Here is a 21,263-nt window from a genome sequence, read left to right as displayed (position 1 = left end):
CAGGTTCTCTAGCTGTCCTGCCAAGGCACTTCAGCCTCCTCCTGGCCCACACAAGTTATAGCCATAGTGCCAAGGCAACCCAAGTGTGCAGTACCCTAGGATCCCCCTGGCCTATGATATATTAGGCTTTAGCCAACCTGCCAAAACTGCCTGGTACATTCAGACTACACAGGAGATGCTCTTAGCAGAGATTATGCCTTCAAGACCAAGAGAGTTACCTGTTTTGCCAGATGTGTAGAATGAAACACAAAGTCAAACAGAATGGGGACAGAAGAATATGTTCCAAATGAAAGAGCAAGATAATACTTCATAAAAAATCTTAACGAAATGGAGATAAGTAATTTATCTGATAAAGAATTGGAAGAAATTGTCATAAAGCCTTACCAAACTGGGGAGAAGAATGGAGGAATAGAGTGAGAAGTTCAACAAAGAGTTCGAAAATATAAGAAAGAACCAATCAGTACTGAAGAACACAATAACTGAAATGACAAATAGAGGAAATTGATAGCAAATTAGATGATATAGTAGGACATATCAACCATCTGGACACACAGAATAGTGGAAATCACCCAATCAGAATAGAAAAAAAGAGTTTTTAAGAATGAGAGTTTAAGGGAACTCTAGGACATCAGGACTACTAACATTCTCATAGTAGGGGTAGGGGGATTGCAGATGGAGAAAAGAGGGAGAGAAGGGGACAGAGACTTACTTAAAGAAATGTTTGAAGACTTCTCTAATCTGGAAAATGAAACAGACATCTAGGTACAGGAAGCACAGAGTCCCAAACAAAATGAACCCATAGAGATCCACACCAAGACATGTATGTAAAATGGCAAAAGATGAAGACAGTTTTATGGACAGCAGGACAAAAACAACTAATCATATACAAGGAAAAGCCCATAAGATTACTCGCTGATTTTTCAACAGAAACTCTGCAAGCCAGAATGGGGTGGCATGATATATTTAAAGTACTGAATGTAAAAAACTTCCAACCAAGGTACTCTACCTGGCAAGTTTATCATTCAGAATTGAAGGAAAGATAGTTTCACAGACAAGCACAAAACTAAAGGAGTTTAGCATCACTAAAATGACCTACTAGAAATATTCAAGGTTCTTCTCGAGGTAGAAAAGCAAAAGCAGTAGCTTGTTGTAGTTCAGTCTATATGTCGATAAGTAGTGTCCGACAATTTGCGACCCATGGACCGCAGCATGCCAGGCTTTCCTGTCCTCCACTATCTCCCGGAGTTTGCTCAAACTCATGTCCATTAATGTCTAAACATCTCACCCTCTGCCACCTCTTTCTCCTTTTGCCTTCAATCATTCCCCGCATCAGGGTCTTTTCCAGTGAGTCGACTCTTCTCATCTGGTAGCCAAAGTATTGGAGCTTCACCTTCAGCATCAGTCCTTCCAATGACTATTCAGGGTTGATTTTCTTTAGGATTGACTGGTTTGATCTCCTTGCAGTCCAAGGGACTCTAAAAAGTCTTCTACAACATCACAGTTCCAAAGCATCAATTCTTCGGTGCTCAGCCTTCTTTATGGTCCAACACTCACATCCATACATGACTACTGGAAAAACTATAGCCTTGGCTAGACAGACCTTTGTCAGCAAGGTAATGTCTCTGCTTTTTAATATGCTGTCTAAATTTGTCATAACTTTCCTTCCAAGGAGCAAGCAATTTGTAATTTTGTGGCTGCAGTCACTGTCAGCAGTGATTTTAGAGCCCAAGAAAATAAAATCTGTCACTGTTTCCACTTTTACCCCTTCTATTTGCCGTGAAGTGATGGGAGAGATGCCATGATCTTAGTTTTTTGAATGTTCAGTTTCAAGCCAGCTTTATCACTCTCCTCTTTCACTTCCACCAAGAGGCTCTTTAATTCCTCCTCACTTTCTGCCATTAGTGTGGTATCTGCATATCCGAGGATGTTGATATTTCTCCTGGCAGTCTTGATTCCAGCTTGTGATTTATCTAGCCTGGTATTTCTCACAATGTACTCTGCATAGAAGTTAAATAAGTGGTGTGACAATATACATCTTTGTCACACTCCTTTCCCAGTTTTGAATCAGTTCATTGTTCTATGTCCAGTTCTTACTGCCACTTCTTGACGTACATGTAGGTTTCTCAGGAGATAGGTAAGGTGGTCCTGATATTCCCATCTCTTTAAGAATTTTCCAGAGTTTGTTGTGATCCACACAGTCAAAGGCTTTAGCATAGTTAATGAAGCAGAAGTAGATATTTTTTCTGGAATTCCCTTCCTCTTTCTATGATACAGCAAATGTTGGTGGTTTGGTCTCTGTTTCCTCTGCCTTTTCTAAATCCAGCTTCTCAATTCACATACAGCTGAAGCCTAACTTGAAGAATTTTGAGTGTAACCTTACTAGCATGTGAAATGAGTGCGATTGTATGGTAGTTGGAATATTCTTTTGCATTGCCCTTCTTTGGGATTGGAATGAAAACTGACCTTTTCCAGTCCTGTGGCCATTTTTGAGGTTCCAAATTCACTGGCATATTGAGTGTAGCACTTTAACTGCATCATCTTTTACGATATGAAATAGCTCTGCTGGAATTCCATCACCTTTGTTAACTTTGTTCGTAGTAATACTTCCTAAGGCCCACTTGACTTCACACTCCAGGATGTCTGGCACTAGGTGAGTGACCACCCCTTCTTGGTTATCTGGATCATTAAGACCTTTTTTGTATAGATCTTCTGTGTATTCTTTGCCACCTCTTAGCTAGAAATAAGAAAATATATGAAAAAAAATCTCAGTGGTAAAGGTAAATATATAGTAATGACAGTGAATCAGCCACATGTAAAGCTAGTAGGAAGGTTAAAAGACAAAAGTAGTAAAATCGACTGTAAGTAAAATAAGTAGTTAAGAAATGCATAAAGTATAAAATTGTAAAATAATATCAGAAAAAAAATTGGGAGGAGTAGTAAAAATGTACTTTTAGTATATATTTGAACTTAAGCAGCTATCAGCCTATATTAAATCATTATTTGTGTGTTTCAACCTGATAGTAACTGCAAACCCAAAACCTACTATAGATAAAAAATGAAGAGAAAAAGGAGCCCAAACATAAAGAAAGCCATCAGACTGGAAGAGAAGAAAGGAACAGAGAAGAACTATAAAAACAAGCAGAAAATAATTAATAATATTGCAATAAGTACATAGTTATCAATAACCACTTTAAATGAAAATTTACTAAATGCTCCAATCAAAGTAGAGATGACTGAATGAATAGAAATATAAGACCCATTTATATGCTGCCTATAAGAGACTCACTTCCAATCTAAAGATAGATTGATATTAAAGGGATGGAAAAATACATTCCATGCAAAAAGAAACAAAAAAAGAAAGCTGAAGTAGTAAATAAAATGCTACAAAACCAGTGCATCAGGGAAGAAATCAAAGAGGAAATTCAAAAATACCTTGAGGCACATGAAAATGATAACACAACTTTCCAATATCTATGTCCGACTCTTTGTAACCCCATGGACTGTTGTCTGCTAGGCTCCTCTGTCCTGGGATTCTCCAGGCAAGGATACTGGAGTCGGTTGCCATGCCCTTCTCCAGGGGGTCTTCCCCACTCAGGGATCGAACCCACATCTCTTACATCTCCTGCATTGGCAGGTGGGTTCTTTACCACTAGTGCCACCTGCAAAGCCCTCTCATATCTATGAGATGCAGCAAAAGCAGTTCTCAGAGGGATGATCATAGTGAAACAGGCCTACCTCACAAAACAAGAAAATTCTCAAATTAAAAAAAAAACAACAACAAAACTTTATACCTAGAGGAGCTAGAAAAAGAACAAACAAGCCCAAATTAATAATAAAGGTCAGACTGGAAATAATGAAACTGCTAGCTTGTCTTCTTCCTCTTATCAGGGTCTTTTGCAGAGTAAAAGTTTCAAATTTTGAGCAAGTCCAATTTATAGATTTCCTTTTGAGGACATGCTTTTCTCCTACATAAAGGAACCAGAAAAAGAACAAACCAAACTCTAGGTTACTAGAAAAACATAAACCATAAAGATCAGGGCAGAAATAAATGAAATAGAGACTGAAAAAATACTAGAAAAGATCAGTGAAACTTCTGAATGAGATTTTTTAAAAAGATGAACAAAATTGAAAAACCTTTAGTGAGATCCATCATGATAAAGAGAGAGGGCCCAAGTAAATAAAATGAGAAGTGAAAGAGGAGATTTGTCAACTTGTATCATACCAATGCAAGGAATCATAACAGACTACTGTGCCAACAGTGGGGGCTTCCCCGGTGGTTCGGTGGTAAAGAATCCACCTGCCAATGTAGGAGACGTGAGTTTAATCCCTGGGTTGGGAAGATCCCCTAGAGAAGGAAATGGCAACCCATTCCAGTGTTCTTACCTGGAAAATTCCATGGGCAGAGGAGCCTGGTGGGGTATTGTCCATGGGGTCACAAAGAGTTAGACATGACTTAGTGACTGAGCACCCACCATGCCAACAATGGAGAACATCAAAGAAATGGGTAAATTCCTAGAAACATACAATCTTTCGAGAATGAATCATGGAGAAATACAAAAATCTGACTGATTACTAATAAAATTCAATCGGTAATGAAAAAGCTTCCAACACACAAAAGTAAAAAACCAGATTGCTTCATAGGTGAATTCTATCAACAATTAAAGAATAATTATGCTCAACAATATTGCAATAATTTTGTATGGTGACAGGTGGTAACTAGCCTTGTAGTGGTGATCATTTTGTAACATATAAAATATTGAATCGCTATGTTGTTCACCTAAAAAGAATACATTGTCAATTTTATGTCAAAATGAAAGAATTGGATGGAAATCTGCATTCTTGATGAGGCATAATGGAATTTAAGAGATTCCAGTAGGTTTTGTAAAATGCAGAAGGACATCCCACTTAGAAGAGAGCTACAACTTGGGAGCTCCAGGACCTGCAAAAATTCTTACCTTATCTGGTTATATTATAAGTGCAGGCCAGTTAGGGCTAAAAGAACAGAATAAAGCTTTAAGCTGCTTACACCAGAGGGTATATATTAATATTTTGGGGTTTGATCTCAGCTAAGTTAACTATCTGCTTTTAATAGAATCATCAACTAGAATGGCATACAGTGTTTTCATTATATCTTAAAAAATGTCCAGTATCCAATCTGAAATACTGGATAAAGAGGAAACTGTGACCCATGCTGAAAAGGAAAGGCAATCAATAGACACAATCCACATATCTTAAATTTTGAAATTAGCAAACAAGAATATTAAAAAGTAGCTATTGCAACTGTGCTTTAGTATAATAAAGAAAATACATTTGTTAAGAGTGGACAGGTAGAAAATCTCAGTACAAACATGGAAAATGTAAAAAAGGACCAATTTGAAATTCTAGAACTAGAAATGTAATTTCTGAATAACAAATGATTGTACTTAACAGGAGATTAGAGATAGCTGTAGTAGTTGTCAGTGAAGTTGATGATATTCTAACAGAAATTATCCAATCTGAGAATAGAAAACATTGGAAAATAAAAAGCATACAGAACACTTGCTCTTCAGATCCTTTCCACAATTAATTTGTATAGTTATCAATCAAATACATGTAAAGAATAGGAATGCTTAACAATAGAGAAAAAAATGTTGATAGAAACTCTCACTTGACCCAGTGTTTTATAGTTTTTGTTGTAGTGATTTTGTTGTTATCCATATACAAATTTGTTACATTTTTACCAAATTACTTCATTTTGGGGGTGCTATTTTAAATTCCCTGGCTTTTAAATTTCAAGTTCTAATTGTTCATTGCAATAATCCAGTTATGTTTTTTATGTTGACCTTGTATTCTGTGAACTTGCTTTAGGTAGCTTCTTTTTCATCTTTCAGATTTACTGAAATTTTCTACCTAATCTGGTTGTCTGCAAATAGGGTCATGTTTATTTCTTACTTTCCATAGTATGGCTTTTAATTCCTTTTCTTGTCTCGTTATGCTGCGTAGGACTTTCTGTATTTTCTGTTACAATGTTGAAGAATGATAATAGACATCCTCTTGGTAGTTCTGATATTAGTGGGAAAGCATTGAACTATTTCACCATTAAGTATGATGGTTCCTTTATAAGATTTTTGTAAATATTCTATCAAGTTGAGAAAGTTCCCCTTCCCTAGCTTTCTATGTTTTCTTTCGTAAAGTGATATTTTTACTGAGATAGATGTAGATTCACATGCAGTTGTAATAGCACAGCTCTTTTGTACTTTGCCCAGTTTCTCACAATAGCAACGTTTTACAGAAGTATATTATCAGTTAGCCATGTTACTGATATCTACCAATATGACTCAGATATCCTCAGTTTTATTTATTTATTTATTTTTTTAAATTTATTTTTTTATTTTTCAGTGGGTTTTGTCATACATTGATATGAATCAGCCATAGAGCTACACGAATTCCCCATCCCGGTCTCCCATCCCACCTCCCTCTCCACCCGATTCCTCTGGATCCCCCCAGCCCAACAGGCCCGAGCACTTGACTCATGCCTCCCACCTGGGCTGGTGGTCTGTTTCACCACAGACAATATACATACTGTTCTTTCGAAACATCCCACCCTCCCCTTCTCCCACAGAGTTCAAAAGTCTGTTCCGTACTTCTGTGTCTCTTCTTCTGCCCTGCATATAGGGCCATCGTTACCATCTTTCTAAATTCCGCATATATGCGTTAGTATACTGTAATGTTCTTTATCTTTCTGGCTCACCTCACTCTGTATAATGGGCTCCAGTTTCATCCATCTCATTAGAACTGATTCAAATGAATTCTTTTTAACGGCTGAGTAATATTCCATGGTGTAAATGTACCACAGCTTCCTTATCCATTCATCTGCTGATGGGCATCTAGGTTGCTTCCATGTCCTAGCTATTATAAACAGTGCTGCGATGAACATTGGGGTGCACGTGTCTCTTTCAGATCTGGATTCCTCAGTGTGTATGCCCAGAAGTGGTATTGCTGGGTCATATGGTAGTTCTATTTCCAGTTTTTAAAGAAATCTCCACACTGTTTTCCATAGTGGCTGTACTAGTTTGCATTCCCACCAACAGTGTAAGAGGGTGCCCTTTTCTCCACACCCTCTCCAGCATTTATTGCTTGTAGACTTTTGGATAGCAGCCATCCTGACTGGTGTGTAATGGTACCTCATTGTGGTTTTGATTTGCATTTCTCTGATAATGAGTGATGTGGAGCATCTTTTCATGTGTTTGTTAGCCATCTGTATGTCTTCTTTGGAGAAATGTCTGTTTAGTTCTTTGGCCCATTTTATGATTGGGTCATTTATTTTTCTGGAATTGAGCTTCAGGAGTTGCTTGTATATTTTTGAGATTAATCCTTTGTCTGTTTCCTCATTTGCTATTATTTTCTCCCAATCTGAGTGCTGTCTTTTCACCTTACTTATAGTTTCCTTTGTTGTGCAAAAGCTTTTAATTTTCATTAGGTCCCATTTGTTTATTTTTGCTTTTATTTCCAATATTCTGGGAGGTGGGTCATAGAAGATCTTGCTGTGATTTATGTCAGAGAGTGTTTTGCCTATGTTCTCCTCTAGGAGTTTTAGAGTTTCTGGTATTACATTTAGATCTTTCATCCATTTTGAGTTTATTTTTGTGTATGGTGTTAGAAAGTGTTCTAGTTTCATTCTTTTACAAGTGGTTGACCAGTTTTCCCAGCACCACTTGTTAAAGAGATTGTCTTTTTTCCATTGTATATCCTTGCCTCCTTTGTCAAAGATAAGGTGTCCATAGGTTCGTGGATTTATCTCTGGGCTTTCTATTCTGTTCCATTGATCTATATTTCTGTCTTTGTGCCAGTACCATACTGTCTTGATGACTGTGGCTTTGTAGTAGAGTCTGAAGTCAGGCAGGTTGATTCCTCCAGTTCCATTCTTCTTTCTCAAGATTACTTTGGCTATTCGAGGTTTTTTGTATTTCCATACAAATTGTGAAATTATTTGTTCTAGTTCTGTGAAAAATACCATTGGTAGCTTGATAGGGATTGCATTGAATCTATAGATTGCTTTGGGTAGAATAGCCATTTTGACAATATTGATTCTTCCAATCCATGAACACGGTATGTTTCTCCATCTGTTTGTGTCCTCTTTGATTTCTTTCATCAATGTTTTATAGTTTTCTGTGTATAGGTCTTTTGTTTCTTTAGGTAGATATACTCCTAAGTATTTTATTCTTTTTGTTGCAATGGTGAATGGTATTGTTTCCTTAATTTCTCTTTCTGTTTTTTCATTGTTAGTATATAGGAATGCAAGGGATTTCTGTGTGTTAATTTTATATCCTGCAACTTTACTATATTCATTGATTAGCTCTAGTAATTTTCTGGAAGAGTCTTTAGGGTTTTCTATGTAGAGGATCATGTCATCTGCAAACAGCGAGAGTTTCACTTCTTCTTTTACTATCTGGATTCCTTTTACGTCTTTTTCTGCTCTGATTGCTGTGGCCAAAACTTCCAACACTATGTTGAATAGTAGTTGTGAGAGTGGGCATCCTTGTCTTGTTCCTGATTTCAGGGGAAATGCTTTCAATTTTTCACCATTGAGGGTGATGCTTGCTGTAGGTTTGTCATATATAGCTTTTATTATGTTGAGGTATGTTCCTTCTATTCCTGCTTTCTGGAGAGTTTTAATCATAAATGAGTGTTGAATTTTGTCAAAGGCTTTCTCTGCATCTATTGAGATAATCATATGGTTTTTATCTTCCAATTTGTTAATGTGGTGTATTACGTTGATCGATTTGCGGATATTAAAGAATCCTTGCATTCCTGGGATAAAGCCCACTTGGTCATGGTGTATGATTTTTTTAATATGTTGTTGGATTCTGTTTGCTAGAATTTTGTTAAGGATTTTTGCATGTATGTTCATCAGTGATATTGGCCTGTAGTTTTCTTTTTTTGTGGCATCTTTGTCTGGTTTTGGAATTAGGGTGATGGTGGCCTCATAGAATGAGTTTGGAAGTTTACCTTCATCTGCAATTTTCTGGAAGAGTTTGAGTAAGATAGGTGTTAGCTCTTCTCTAAATTTTTGGTAGAATTCAGCTGTGAAGCCATCTGGTCCTGGGCTTTTGTTTGCTGGAAGATTTTTGATTACAGTTTCGATTTCCTTGCTTGTGATGGTTCTGTTAAGATCTTCTATTTCTTCCTGGTTCAATTTTGGAAAGTTATACTTTTCTAAGAATTTGTCCATTTCATCCAAGTTGTCCATTTTATTGGCATAGAGCTGCTGGTAGTAGTCTCTTATGATCCTTTGGATTTCAGTGTTGTCTGTTGTGATCTCACCCTTTTCATTTCTTATTTTGTTAATTTGGTTCTTCTCTCTTTGTTTCTTAATGAGTCTTGCTAATGGTTTGTCTATTTTGTTTATTTTTTCAAAAAACCAGCTTTTAGCTTTGTTGATTTTTACTATGGTCTCTTTAGTTTCTTTTGCATTTATTTCTGCCCTAATTTTTAAGATTTCTTTCCTTCTGCTAACCCTGGGGTTCTTCATTTCTTCCTTCTCTAATTGCTTTAGGTGTAGAGTTAGGTTATTTATTTGGCTTTTTTCTTGTTTCTTGATGTAAGCCTGTAATGCTATGAACCTTCCCCTTAGCACTGCTTTTACAGTGTCCCATAGGTTTTGGGTTGTTGTGCTTTCATTTTCATTCGTTTCTATACATATTTTGATTTCTTTTTTGATTTCTTCTATGATTTGTTGGTTATTCAGAAGCGTGTTATTTAGCCTCCATATGTTTGAATTTTTAACAATTTTTTTCCTGTAATTGAGATCTAATCTTACTGCACTGTGGTCAGAAAAGATGACTGGAATGATTTCAATTTTTTTGAATTTTCCAAGACCAGATTTATGGCCCAGGATGTGATCTATTCTGGAGAAGGTTCCGTGTGCGCTTGAGAAAAAGGTGAATTTGATTGTTTTGGGGTGAAATGTCCTATAGATATCAACTAGGTCTAGCTGGTCCATTGTATCATTTAAGGTTTGTGTTTCCTTATTGATTTTCTGTTTAGTTGATCTATCCATAGTTGTGAGTGGGGTATTAAAGTCTCCCACTATTATTGTGTTACTATTAATTTCCTCTTTCATACTTGTTAGCATTTGGCGTACATATTGCGGTGCTCCTATGTTGGGTGCATATATATTTATAATTGTTATATCTTCTTCTTGGATTGATCCTTTGATCATTATGTAGTGTCCTTCTTTGTCTCTTTTCACATCCTTTATTTGAAAGTCTATTTTATCTGATATGAGTATTGTGACTCCTGCTTTCTTTTGGTCTCCGTTTGCGTGAAATATTTTTTTCCAGCCCTTCACTTTTAGTCTGTATGTGTCTCTGGTTTTGAGGTGGGTCTCTTGTAGACAGCATATATAGGGGTCTTGTTTTTGTATCCATTCAGCCAATCTTTGTCTTTTGGTTGGGGCATTCAACCCATTTACATTTAAGGTAATTATTGATAGGTGTGGACCCGTTGCCATTTACTTTGTTGTTTTGGGTTCACGTTTATTCAGCCTTTCTGCATTTCCTGTCTAGAGAAGGTCCTTTAGCATTTGTTGAAGAGCTGGTTTGGTGGTGCTGAATTCTCTCAGCTTTTGCTTGTCTGTAAAGCTTTGAATTCTCCTTCGTATCTGAATGAGATCCTTGCTGGGTACAGTAATCTAGGTTGTAGGTTATTCTCTTTCATTACTTTCAGTATGTCCTGCCATTCCCTTCTGGCCTGGAGGGTTTCTATTGATAGATCAGCTGTTATCCTTATGGGAATCCCTTTGTGTGTTATTTGTTGTTTCTCCCTTGCTGCTTTTAGTATTTGTTCTTTGTGTTTGATCTTTGTTAATTTGATTAATATGTGTCTTGGGGTGTTTTGCCTTGGGTTTATCCTGTTTGGGACTCTCTGGGTTTCTTGGACTTGGGTGGCTATTTCCTTCCCCATTTTAGGGAAGTTTTCAGCTATTATCTCCTCGAGTATTTTCTCATGGCCTTTCTTTTTGTCTTCTTCTTCTGGGACTCCTATGATTCGAATATTGGGGCGTTTCACATTGTCCCAGAGGTCCCTGAGGTTGTCCTCATTTCTTGTGATCCTTTTTTCTTTTTTCCTCTCTGCTTCATTTATTTCCACGATTCTATCTTCTACCTCACTTATCCTATCTTCTGTCTCCGTTATTCTACTCTTGGTTCCCTCCAGAGTGTTTTTTATCTCATTCATTGCATTATTCATTTTTAATTGACTCTTTTTTATTTCTTCTAGGTCTTTATTAAACATTTCTTGCATCTTTTCAATCTTTGTCTCCAGGCTATTTATCTGTAACTCCATTTTGCTTTCAAGATTTTGGATCATTTTTATTATCATTATTCTGTATTCTTTTTCAGGTAGATTCCCTATCTCCTCCTCTTTTGTTTGACTTGGTGCACTTTTTTCATGTTCCTTTACCTGTTGGGTATTTCTTTGCCTTTTCATCTTGTTTAGATTGCTGTGTCTGGAGTGGGCTTACTGTATTCTGGAGGTCTGTGGTTCCTTTTTATTGTGGAGGTTTTACCAGGTGGGTGGGGTTAGATGATTGGCTTGTCAAGGTTTCCTGATTAGCGAAGCTTGCGTCAGTGTTCTGGTGCGTGAATCTTGATTTCTTCTCTTTGGAGAGCAATGGAGTGCCCAGTAATGAGTTTTGAGTTGGGTTTATGTGTTAGGTGTGACCTTGGGTAGTCTGTATGTTGACGTTCAGGGCTATGTTCCTGCGTTGCTGGAGAATTTGCGTGGTATGTCTTGCCCTAAAATTTATTGGCTCTTGGGTGGTGGTTGGTTTCAGTGTAGGTTTGGAGGCTTTTGGACGGTAGCTTATTACTTTAGGATCCATGTAGTCAGGAGTTTTCTAGTGTTCTCAGGTTTTGGGCTTAAGTCTCCTGCCTCTGGATTTCAGTTTTATTCTTCCTGTAGTCTCAGGACTTCTCCAACCATACAGCACTGATAATAAAACTTCTAGGTTAATGGTGAAAAGATTCTCCCCCGTTAGGGACACCCAGAGAGGTTCACAGAGTTACATGAGGAAGAGGAGAGGGAGGAGGGAGATAGAGATGAGCAGGAGGCGAAAAAGGGGGACTCAAGAGGGGAGAGACAGATCTACGAAGTTGTCTGATCCCAGAGTGTTCTCCATAGCCCAGACACCCACAAAGATTCACAGAATTGGATTGGGAAGAGAAGGGGAAAGGAGGAAATAGAGGTGTTCTGAGGTAGAAACAGAGTCAAGATTGGGAGAGAATAATCAACACACTCCTGAATAAAAATGGGAGCTGAATATTGGATTCTTAAATGTTCACAATTTATATCATATACTGAAAAACAAAAATTAAAAATCTAGAGTAGAGGTTAGACTCTTAAAAATACTATATTAAAAACAAAAACCAAAACATAAAAAAAAATTTTTTTAGAAATATATATGAAGTTTGGTTTAAAAATAGGGCTTCTCTTCTTTTTTTTTTTTTTTCCTGTAAGGTTATAGTGTATTGAAAATGAAAATTAAGGAGTAGTAAGAGGAGTACTAGATGACTTTAAAAGAAATGAGAAAAAGAAAAATAGAAAATAGAAGAGAAGAAGAAAAAAGAAAAGGAAAAAAAAGAAGAAAAAGAAAAAAAGGAGAAAAAAAATTGTTTTACCTAATAAAAAAAATCGTAAAAATCTTATGAAAATGAAAGTTAAGGAGTAATGGGGGAGTAATAGGGAATTTTAAAGAAAAATAAAAGAGAAAAAAGAAAAAAAATTTTTTTCTTACTTAAAAAAAAAAAAAAAGAAAAAAGAAAAAAATATGTTTAGGAATTTCTCTGGAGCTGTTTCGGTCAGTGTGGTTTCGGCTCAGTTTCATATATCTCCTCGTTCCAGCTTATACTTCTCGATATCTATAGTCCCTTCCGGTGAAGTCGGTGTTTTCTTCAGGGATTTTAATCTGTTGCACCGGTCCCTTCTGAAGCGGTTCCCTTTGTTTATTTGGCTTCTGTAGCCGGTTTCTTCCTCGCCTAATTTCCGCCCTGACACAGGTGGGCGGAGGTGGATTCTTATTCAGGTAGCTAGTTCCATCGCGCTTCGGGGTGGAGCTGGCGCTGCAGGGAGGGGCTGGGGCTATTTTCTCTGTCTGGGCTGCTCAGGCTCCAGGCGGTTCCAGCCCTCGGGTGATTCACAAAAGCGTGGTACACAAAGCTGCACCTGCGGTTTGTCCCTACGCCGCCCGAGTGGCTCAGGCAGCCAGGCGCTTGACGGGCGCTCTCTCCCCGGTTGCGGCGCGTCTTCCGCCCTGGGCGATCCCAGCCTGTTTCCGCCCTCGCCAGTCGGGTGCGTGCGCCTTCTGCCCTCTGCGTCTCCAGCCCCAATCCCGCCCGCACTGGCCGGGTGCGTGTACTGTGTCTAGCCCCGACCCTCCCGGCGGATGTCGACCATCCAGAATCTCAGGAGGTCTTTGATTAGAAGGCGGAGGCCCGTTTGCAGTGTGGCAGGGGATGCGGTCCTTGGGGCCGAACCTAACCCCCTTCCCCTCCCCCCTGCCTCCTGCCTCTGGCGGGGCTGGGCCGGTCCGCAGCCTGCGAGCTCTTCTCAGGACTTTCTCGGTCCCTTTGTTCTGCGAACGGCCAGCAATGTGTTCGGGCCGGTTAATTTTCTCTCTCTTTTGCTCTCCCACAGTTCAAGCTGGTAACCCACCAAAGCTCCCTCCGATTGTCCTCAGGGCACTCAGGCCCGGACCCTGCCCCAAGCAATGCCGCCCACTCCTTTCCGTTCCGCCCCCACTGGCTGGTTGCGGATGCGGGCGTCTGGGTACTTTTCTGCTGGGAGTTGCTTTTCGGCTTGTAATCTGTGGGTTTTATTTATTGTTTCCCTCCCAGTCAGATTCAAACTCCGAGATTCAAACATTTCTCCCAGGCCCGCCAGTGCGAGGGTTTCCCAGTGTCTGGAAACTTCCTCTATTAAGACCCTTCCCGGGACGGATCTCCCTCCTTAGCTCTTTTGTCTCACTTTTTATCTTTTATATTTTGTCCTACCTCCTTTCGAAGAGAGTGGGCTGCTTTTCTGGGTGCCTGGTGACCTCAGCTAGCGATCGGAAGTTGTTTTGTGAAGTTTGCTCTGCGTTCAGTTATTCTTTTGATGAATTTCTAGGAGAGAAAGTGGTCTCCCCGTCCTACTCCTCTGCCATCTTGGCTCCTCCTCTCAGTTTTATTGTACTTCTGTATTTGTGTTAAGTTCTACACAGTTTCATTACAAACATGAGTTGGTTCATGTTTGCACCACCACAGTCAACATGCAGATTTCTCATCTTGCCCTTTTGTAATCGTGTTCAACTCTCTACCCATATTCCTACCTGTGCCTAATATTTTTTGAAACATGTTCTATAAATGGAATCACATAGTTTGGGATCAGACATTTTGGGATTATGTTTTTTCACTTAGCATGATTTCCTTGGGATTCACCCAGGTCATTGCATGTGTCAATAGTTCTCTCCTTTTTATTGCAATGTAGTGTTCTATGGTATGGATATACTACATTTGGTTTAACCATTTACTTGTTAAAGGACATTTTGGATGATCCCAGACTTGGGCTATTACAAATGAGGGTGCTGATAAGCATTTGTGTACAGGTTTTTGTGTTAGTGAAAATTTCATTCCTCTGGGATAAATGCTCAGGAGTGCAGTTGGTGGGTCATTATGATGGTTGTATTTTTTTAAGAACTCTCCTAAAACATTTTCCAGAGTGGCTATGCTGTATTATAGTCTCACAGCAATTTAAGAATGATCCATTTTTCTGTATTCTCTCCAGCATTTGATTTTACCATTGTTTAAAAAAAATAAAAAAAAAAATAGACCTTCTGATAGATACCTAGTTATAACTCAGTGTGGTTCTAATTTGCATTTCCCCAGTGACTAATAAAACTTTTAACACCATTATTGAGATAAAAATCATGAGTTTACAGTGTATGGTTCAGTAGTTTCTAATATGTTCACAGATACATGCAGCCATCACGACAGAAAATTTTATAATATTATTACATGAAAAAGAAACCCCATATTTTTTAGTTATCACCCTCTATGAGCAGCCTTAAGCAACCACTAATCTACTTTCTTATGGTTTTCCCTATTTCAGACTTTCTTATAAATGTCATTCTATTACATGTGGTATTTTGTGACTTTCTTTCATTTAGTATAGTGTTCAAGGTGTATTTATGTTGTAGTGTATATTAGAATTTCATTTCTTTTTATGACCGAATAACATTGTTTTATATAGATATATCACATTGGTTGTTTTGTTGATGGAAAATCTTGTTTCTACCTTTGGCTATTATGAATAATGCTACTATGAACATTTGTGAACAAGTTTGTGTGTGGCCATATGTTTTCATTTGTCTTGGTTATGTACCTAGGGGTAGAATCGCTGAGTTATATGGTAACTCTGTTAAATCCTTTGAGGAAATATCAAACTGTTTCCCAAAGTGGCTACACCATTGCATGTTCTACCCAACAGTGTATGAGGATTCTGATTTCTGTGCATCCATACCAACAGTGGTTGTTACCTGATTTTTTTATTTTAATTTTAGTCAACCTAGTACATGTGAAGTTGAGTCTTATGGTTTTGGTTTTCATTTTGCTTGATGGCTAGTGACATTGAGTATCTCTTCATGTACTTATTGGTCGTTTGAATATACTCCTTGGAGAATTATCAATTTAGATCCTTTGTTCAGTTTTTATTGGGTATTTTGTCTTTTTTATCATTGACTTATAAGGATTCTTTATATCTACTAGACTTCTATTATGATAAAATATATATAATGTAAAGTTTACTCTTTCAAACAGTTTTTAATATACAATTCTTTGGCATTAAGTACATTCACATTGCTGAGTGTGTGTGAATCATCCATCTCTATCCATGCATCTCCAGAACTTTTTCATATTCTCCAGCTGAAACTCTGTACCCTTTAAAGTCACTAACTTCCAAATCCCCTTTACCCGTAGTCCCTAGTGGCCACTATTGTGCATTCTTTTTCTATGAATATGAGTACTTTAGGAACCTCACATATGTGGAATCTACAGTATTTGTCCTTTTATGTCTGTCTTATTTTACTTGGCATAATGCCTTCAAAGTTTTTTTTTTTTTGAAATTTTTTTTTTATTAGTTGGAGGCTAATTACTTCACAACATTGCAGTGGTTTTTGTCATACATTGACATGAATCAGCCATGGAAAGTTATAGTCAGTGTTATAGCATGGATCAAAATTTTCTTCCCTTTTAAGACTGGATAGCATTCAGTTGTGTAGATGTATGTGTTTCTTTAATTTTCTTGATGATTTCCTTTGAAGCACAAATGCTTTTAGTTTGGATAATGTCCACTGTATCTATTTTTGTTTTTGTTGCTTATACTTATGGTGTCATGTCTAAGAATCTATTTCTAAATCTGGGGTCACAAAGATTTACCTCAATATTTTCTTCTAAGAGTTTTATAGTTTTAGCTCTTATGTTTAGTTCTTTGATGACTTTAGAGTTAATTTTTGTATGTGGTGTAAGACAGGTCTCCAACTTAAGGTTTTGCATGTGAATACATAGTTGTTCCAGTGCCATTTGTTGAAAAGACTATTTTCTTCCTATTGAATGGTTGTAGCATCCTGTTGAAAATCATTTGACCATAGGCATATGGGTTTATTTCTGAACTTTCAGATCTTTTCAACTGATTCTTATGTCTGTTCTTTTGCCAGTATCTCACTGTACTGATTATAGTTGTTTTACACTAAGTTTTAAAATCTCTTAAGTGTGAGTCTTCCTATTTTGTCTTGACTATCCTGGGTTCATTTTAATTGTACATGAATTTTAGAATTAGCTTATCAGTTTCTACAAAGAAGCCAGTGGGATTCTGACATGGATTGCCTTTTTTAAAATTGTAGATTCATTTGGGGAGTATTGCCATCTTAATGTTGTTTTCTATTTAATGAACATGCATTGTTTTTGCCATTGATTTAAATCTTTAATTTATTTCAGTGATGTTTTGTACTTTTCAGAGTATAAGTTTTAAACTTCTTTACGTTTTTTCCTAAGGATTCTATTCTTTTTGATGCTATTATAAATGGATTGTTTTCTTAATTTATTTTTCAGATCTTTCTTCGCAAGTGTATAGGAATGTATTTGACTTTTGTTTATTTTTCTCATATCCTTCAATCTTTCTGAACTCTTTTATTAGTTATAATATTTTTTAGTTGATTCCTTCCTTAGGACTTCTATATGCAAGATATATTGTCTCCAAAGATAAATAGTTCTACCTCTTCCTTTTCAGTCTTGTGGCCTTTTATTTCTTTAACTCCTGGTTACTTGTTCTGGCTGAAATCTCCATTACAGTGTTGAATGGAAGTGCCAAGAGTGGATTTCCTTCTCTCATTCTGCCCTTAGGGGGAATGCATTCAATCTTTTACCATTAAGTATGATGTTACCTGTAGGTATTTTGTAGGTAGTTGAGGAAGTTCCATTTGTTAAGTTTTTAAAAATAAATTTTATTTTTTAGAGCACAGAAAAATTTAGATGCACAGAAAAATTGAGTAGAATGTACAGAAATTTCTATTATGCATCCCCACACATGCACAGCCTCCCCTATTGTAAACTTCCTGAACCACAGTTGTACATTTGTTACAGTTGATGAATCTACAGTGACAGTCATTATCATCCAAACCCATAGTATGCATTAGATTTTACTCTTTGTGTTGTACATTCTAGGGATTTTGACAGATGTATAATGATATCTATCTATCATTATAGTATCATACAGGTTAGTTTAGCTGTGAAACTGTATACCCCAGATTGGGACTTGAAACCAATCCCACCTCAGATGGGACTCAAACCCAGTGGTGCCTCAGTTGGAACTTGGACCTACAGTCTCTGACTTAGGAGGAAACCTGAACCTCCCAAGCTGAAACCACACACCTGGTGTCAGAACTCAATGAAACTCAAGTTTTCTATGTCTCAGCACAGATGGAATTCTGCAAGAGGCAAAGTGATAGACAAGAACTAGATTTGTTAATATGTTTGTGAAGGGTACAAGCAGGCAGGCAAGAGGACTCTGCCCCCAGAACTTAGTGAGTCATGTTTTTAAGATCAAAGGAAAAGGGAGGAGAGAGAGAGAAGACCACCTTCTTCTGCTTACTTTGTAAAGATGTTGCAGGAAAATGGGATACGAGAGGATGGTGACATCCCAGGTCTTGGGTGAGTTCCTGGGATGAGCTGCCAAGTGAGGGTCCTTGACTTCATGCAGGAAAGAATTCAAGAGTGAGCTGTAGTTAAATGAAAGCAGGTTTATTGATAGAGATACACATTCCATAGGCAGAATGGTGTTTCAGAAGGTGAGAGCAGCCCTGGGAGACCCTCCATTAGAGTGTGGTCCATCTCAGAAGTTGAGAGGCTATGGAGTGTGAGGGTGGTTTGTTTTTATGGGCTTGGTAATCTCATAGACTTAACAAGATTATTCCAACTATTTTGGTTAAGGGTGGGATTTCTAGGAATTGAGCCATCATCATTTTTTGACCTTTTATGGTTAGCCTAAGAACTCTTATGATGCCTGTAGGTTTGTCATGTAGCATGCTAATACATTACAATGAATGTATGATGAGACTCAAGGTCTACTGGAAGTCAAGTCTTCCACCATCTAAGGCCTGGATAGTTCTTACCAGTTTTTGCTGTATCCTCAATGGCAATGTCATTCTTTTAATGGTTGTTCCCTGCCACCTTCCCTCCTGTCTCAACTTCAGCAACACTAAAAATCCTCTGTTCCATTTTTCCATTCTCCCCCATCCCCCAAATCCTTGGCAACCATTGATCTTTTTACTGTCTCCATAGTTTTGTCTTTTCCTGAATGTCATGTAGTTGGACTCATACAGCATGTAACTTTTTGAGATTGGCTTTTTTCACATCAGTCAGTTCAATTCAGCCGCTCAGTCGTGTCTGATTCTTTATGACCCCATGAACCACAGCACTCCAGGCCTCTTTGTCCATCACCAACTCTCGGAGTCCACCCAAACCCATGTCTATCGAGTTGATGATGCCATCCAACCATCTCATCCTCTGTCATCCCCTTCTCCTCCTGCCCTCAATCTTTGCCAGCATCAGTGTCTTTTCCAATGAGTCAACTCTTCGCATCAGGTGGCCAAAGTATTGGAGTTTCAGCTTTAACATCAGTCCCTCCAATGAACACCCAGGACTGATCTCCTTTAGGATGGACTGGTTGGATCTCCCTACGGTCCAAGGGACTCTCAATAGTCTTTTCCAACCCCACAGTTCAAAAGGATCAATTCTTTGGTGCTCAACTTTCTTTATAGTACAACTCTCACATCCATACATGACTGCTGGAAAAACCATAGCCTCGACTAGATGGACCTTTGTTGGCAAAGTAATCTCTCTGCTTTTCAATATGCTGTCTAGGTTGGTCATAACTTTCCTTCCAAGAAGCAAGTGTCTTTTAATTTCATGGCTGCAATCACCATCTGCAGTGATTTTGGAGACCAGAAAAATAAAGTCAGCCACTGTTTCCCCATCTGTTTGCCATGAAGTGATTGGACTAGATGCCGTAATCTTAGTTTTTTCACATAGTAATATACATTTAAAGACTGGATGCTGTAATCTTAGTTTTTTCACATAGTAATATACATTTAAAGACTGGATGCCGTAATCTTAGTTTTTTCACATAGTAATATACATTTAAAGTTCCTCCATGTCTTTTCATGGCTTGGTAGCTGATTCCTTTTTAAAGCTGAATATTATTCCATTGTCTAGATGTACCACAGGTAGTTTATCCAATTCACCTTTTGAAAAATATCTTGGTGTTTTCACATTTTGGCAGTTATGGAAAAAATTACTTATGAAGGTGTTTATATAAATAAAAAATACTGATAAACATCATCAGTGTGCAGTTTTTTAAGTGGACTTTGTTTTCAGCTTATTAGATTTAATATTAAGGAATGTGATTGCTGGATCAGGTGATAAGAGTTTGGTTAATTTTGTAAGATATTGTCAAAAGTGGGTAGATCATTTCACATTCCTACCAACAGTGAATAGTTACTGTTGCGCCACATCTGTACCAGCATTTAGTGTTGTCTTTATTCTGTATTTTGTCCATTGTAATAGGTGTAGAGTGTTATCTTACTGTTTTAATTTCTGATCCCCTAGTGAGATATGATGATGTGGTGCATCTTTTCATATGCTCATTTGTCATTTATATATGTTCTTTGGTAAAATGTCTTCACGTCTTTTGCCTAGTTTTAATCATGTTATTTATTTTATTATTGTTGAGTTTTGAGTTTTTAAAATTTATTTTAGATAATAATTCTTCATTAGATATATCTTTGGCAAGTATTTTCTCTCAATCTGTAGCAGAAAGACATGTCTTATTCTTTTGAAGTTTGCTAGTATTTTATTAAGGGCTTCGGCATTTGTATTTATAAGTGGTATTGGTCTGTAGATTTCTCTTTTTATGGTATCTTTTCTGTTTTGATATGATGCTGGTCTCATTGAATGAGTTGAGATGTATTTCCTCCATTTTTATTAGAAGACTTTATGAAAAAATGGTGTTCTTTTTTTGGTTTTTGAATGTTTGGTATAATTTGGTGGTTAAACCATCTGGACCTTTGCTTTTCTTTGTGGGTAGACTTTTGATTACTAATTCAGCCTTTTCTGTTACAGATCTGTTCACGTTGTTTATTTATTCTTGTGTCAACCTCAGTAATTTATTTGTGTTTAAAAATTTGTCCATTTCATTTAGGTTATCTAATTTTTTGGCATACAGTTGTTCATGATATTCCTTTATAATCTTTTAATTTCTTTAAGGTAAGTAGTAATATCTCCTCTTTAACTTCTCATCTTGTGTCCTTTTTTCTTGGTTCATGTAGCCTAAGTTGTTTTTTTGTTTTTTTTTTCCATTTTTTCTCATCTTTTTAAAGAACATATTTTTTTTTCTTTTCACTTTTATTTTTTATTAGTTGGAGGCTAATTACTTCACAACATTTCAGTGGGTTTTGTCATACATTGATATAAATCAGCCATAGAGTTACACGTATTCCCCATCCCGATCCCCCCTCCCACCTCCCTCTCCACCCGATTCCTCTGGGTCTTCCCAGTACACCAGGCCCGAGCACTTATATGCAAAACAGTAAAGAACTTATTTTGATTTCATTGGTTTCCCTCTTTGGTTTTTCTGTTCCCTGTTTCACTAGTTTCTGTTCTAATTTTTATTATTTCCTTCCCTCTGCTTTAGGT

The 21,263-nt window shown here is 37.4% G+C and overlaps 1 protein-coding gene across 10 annotated transcripts in view; it reads left to right on the top strand.

Moving 5' to 3' along the window:
* Nucleotides 1-21,263, top strand: part of ATRX (ATRX chromatin remodeler) — a 269,851-nt gene that overhangs the window by 72,140 nt on the left and 176,448 nt on the right. The gene's annotated exons all lie outside the window — the stretch shown is intronic.

The sequence above is a fragment of the Muntiacus reevesi genome, chromosome X (assembly GCF_963930625.1).
Source record: "Muntiacus reevesi chromosome X, mMunRee1.1, whole genome shotgun sequence".
Taxonomy (NCBI): domain Eukaryota; kingdom Metazoa; phylum Chordata; class Mammalia; order Artiodactyla; family Cervidae; genus Muntiacus; species Muntiacus reevesi.
The sequence above is the reverse complement of the archived record's forward strand: the minus strand, read 5'-3'. Positions and strand labels throughout refer to the sequence as shown.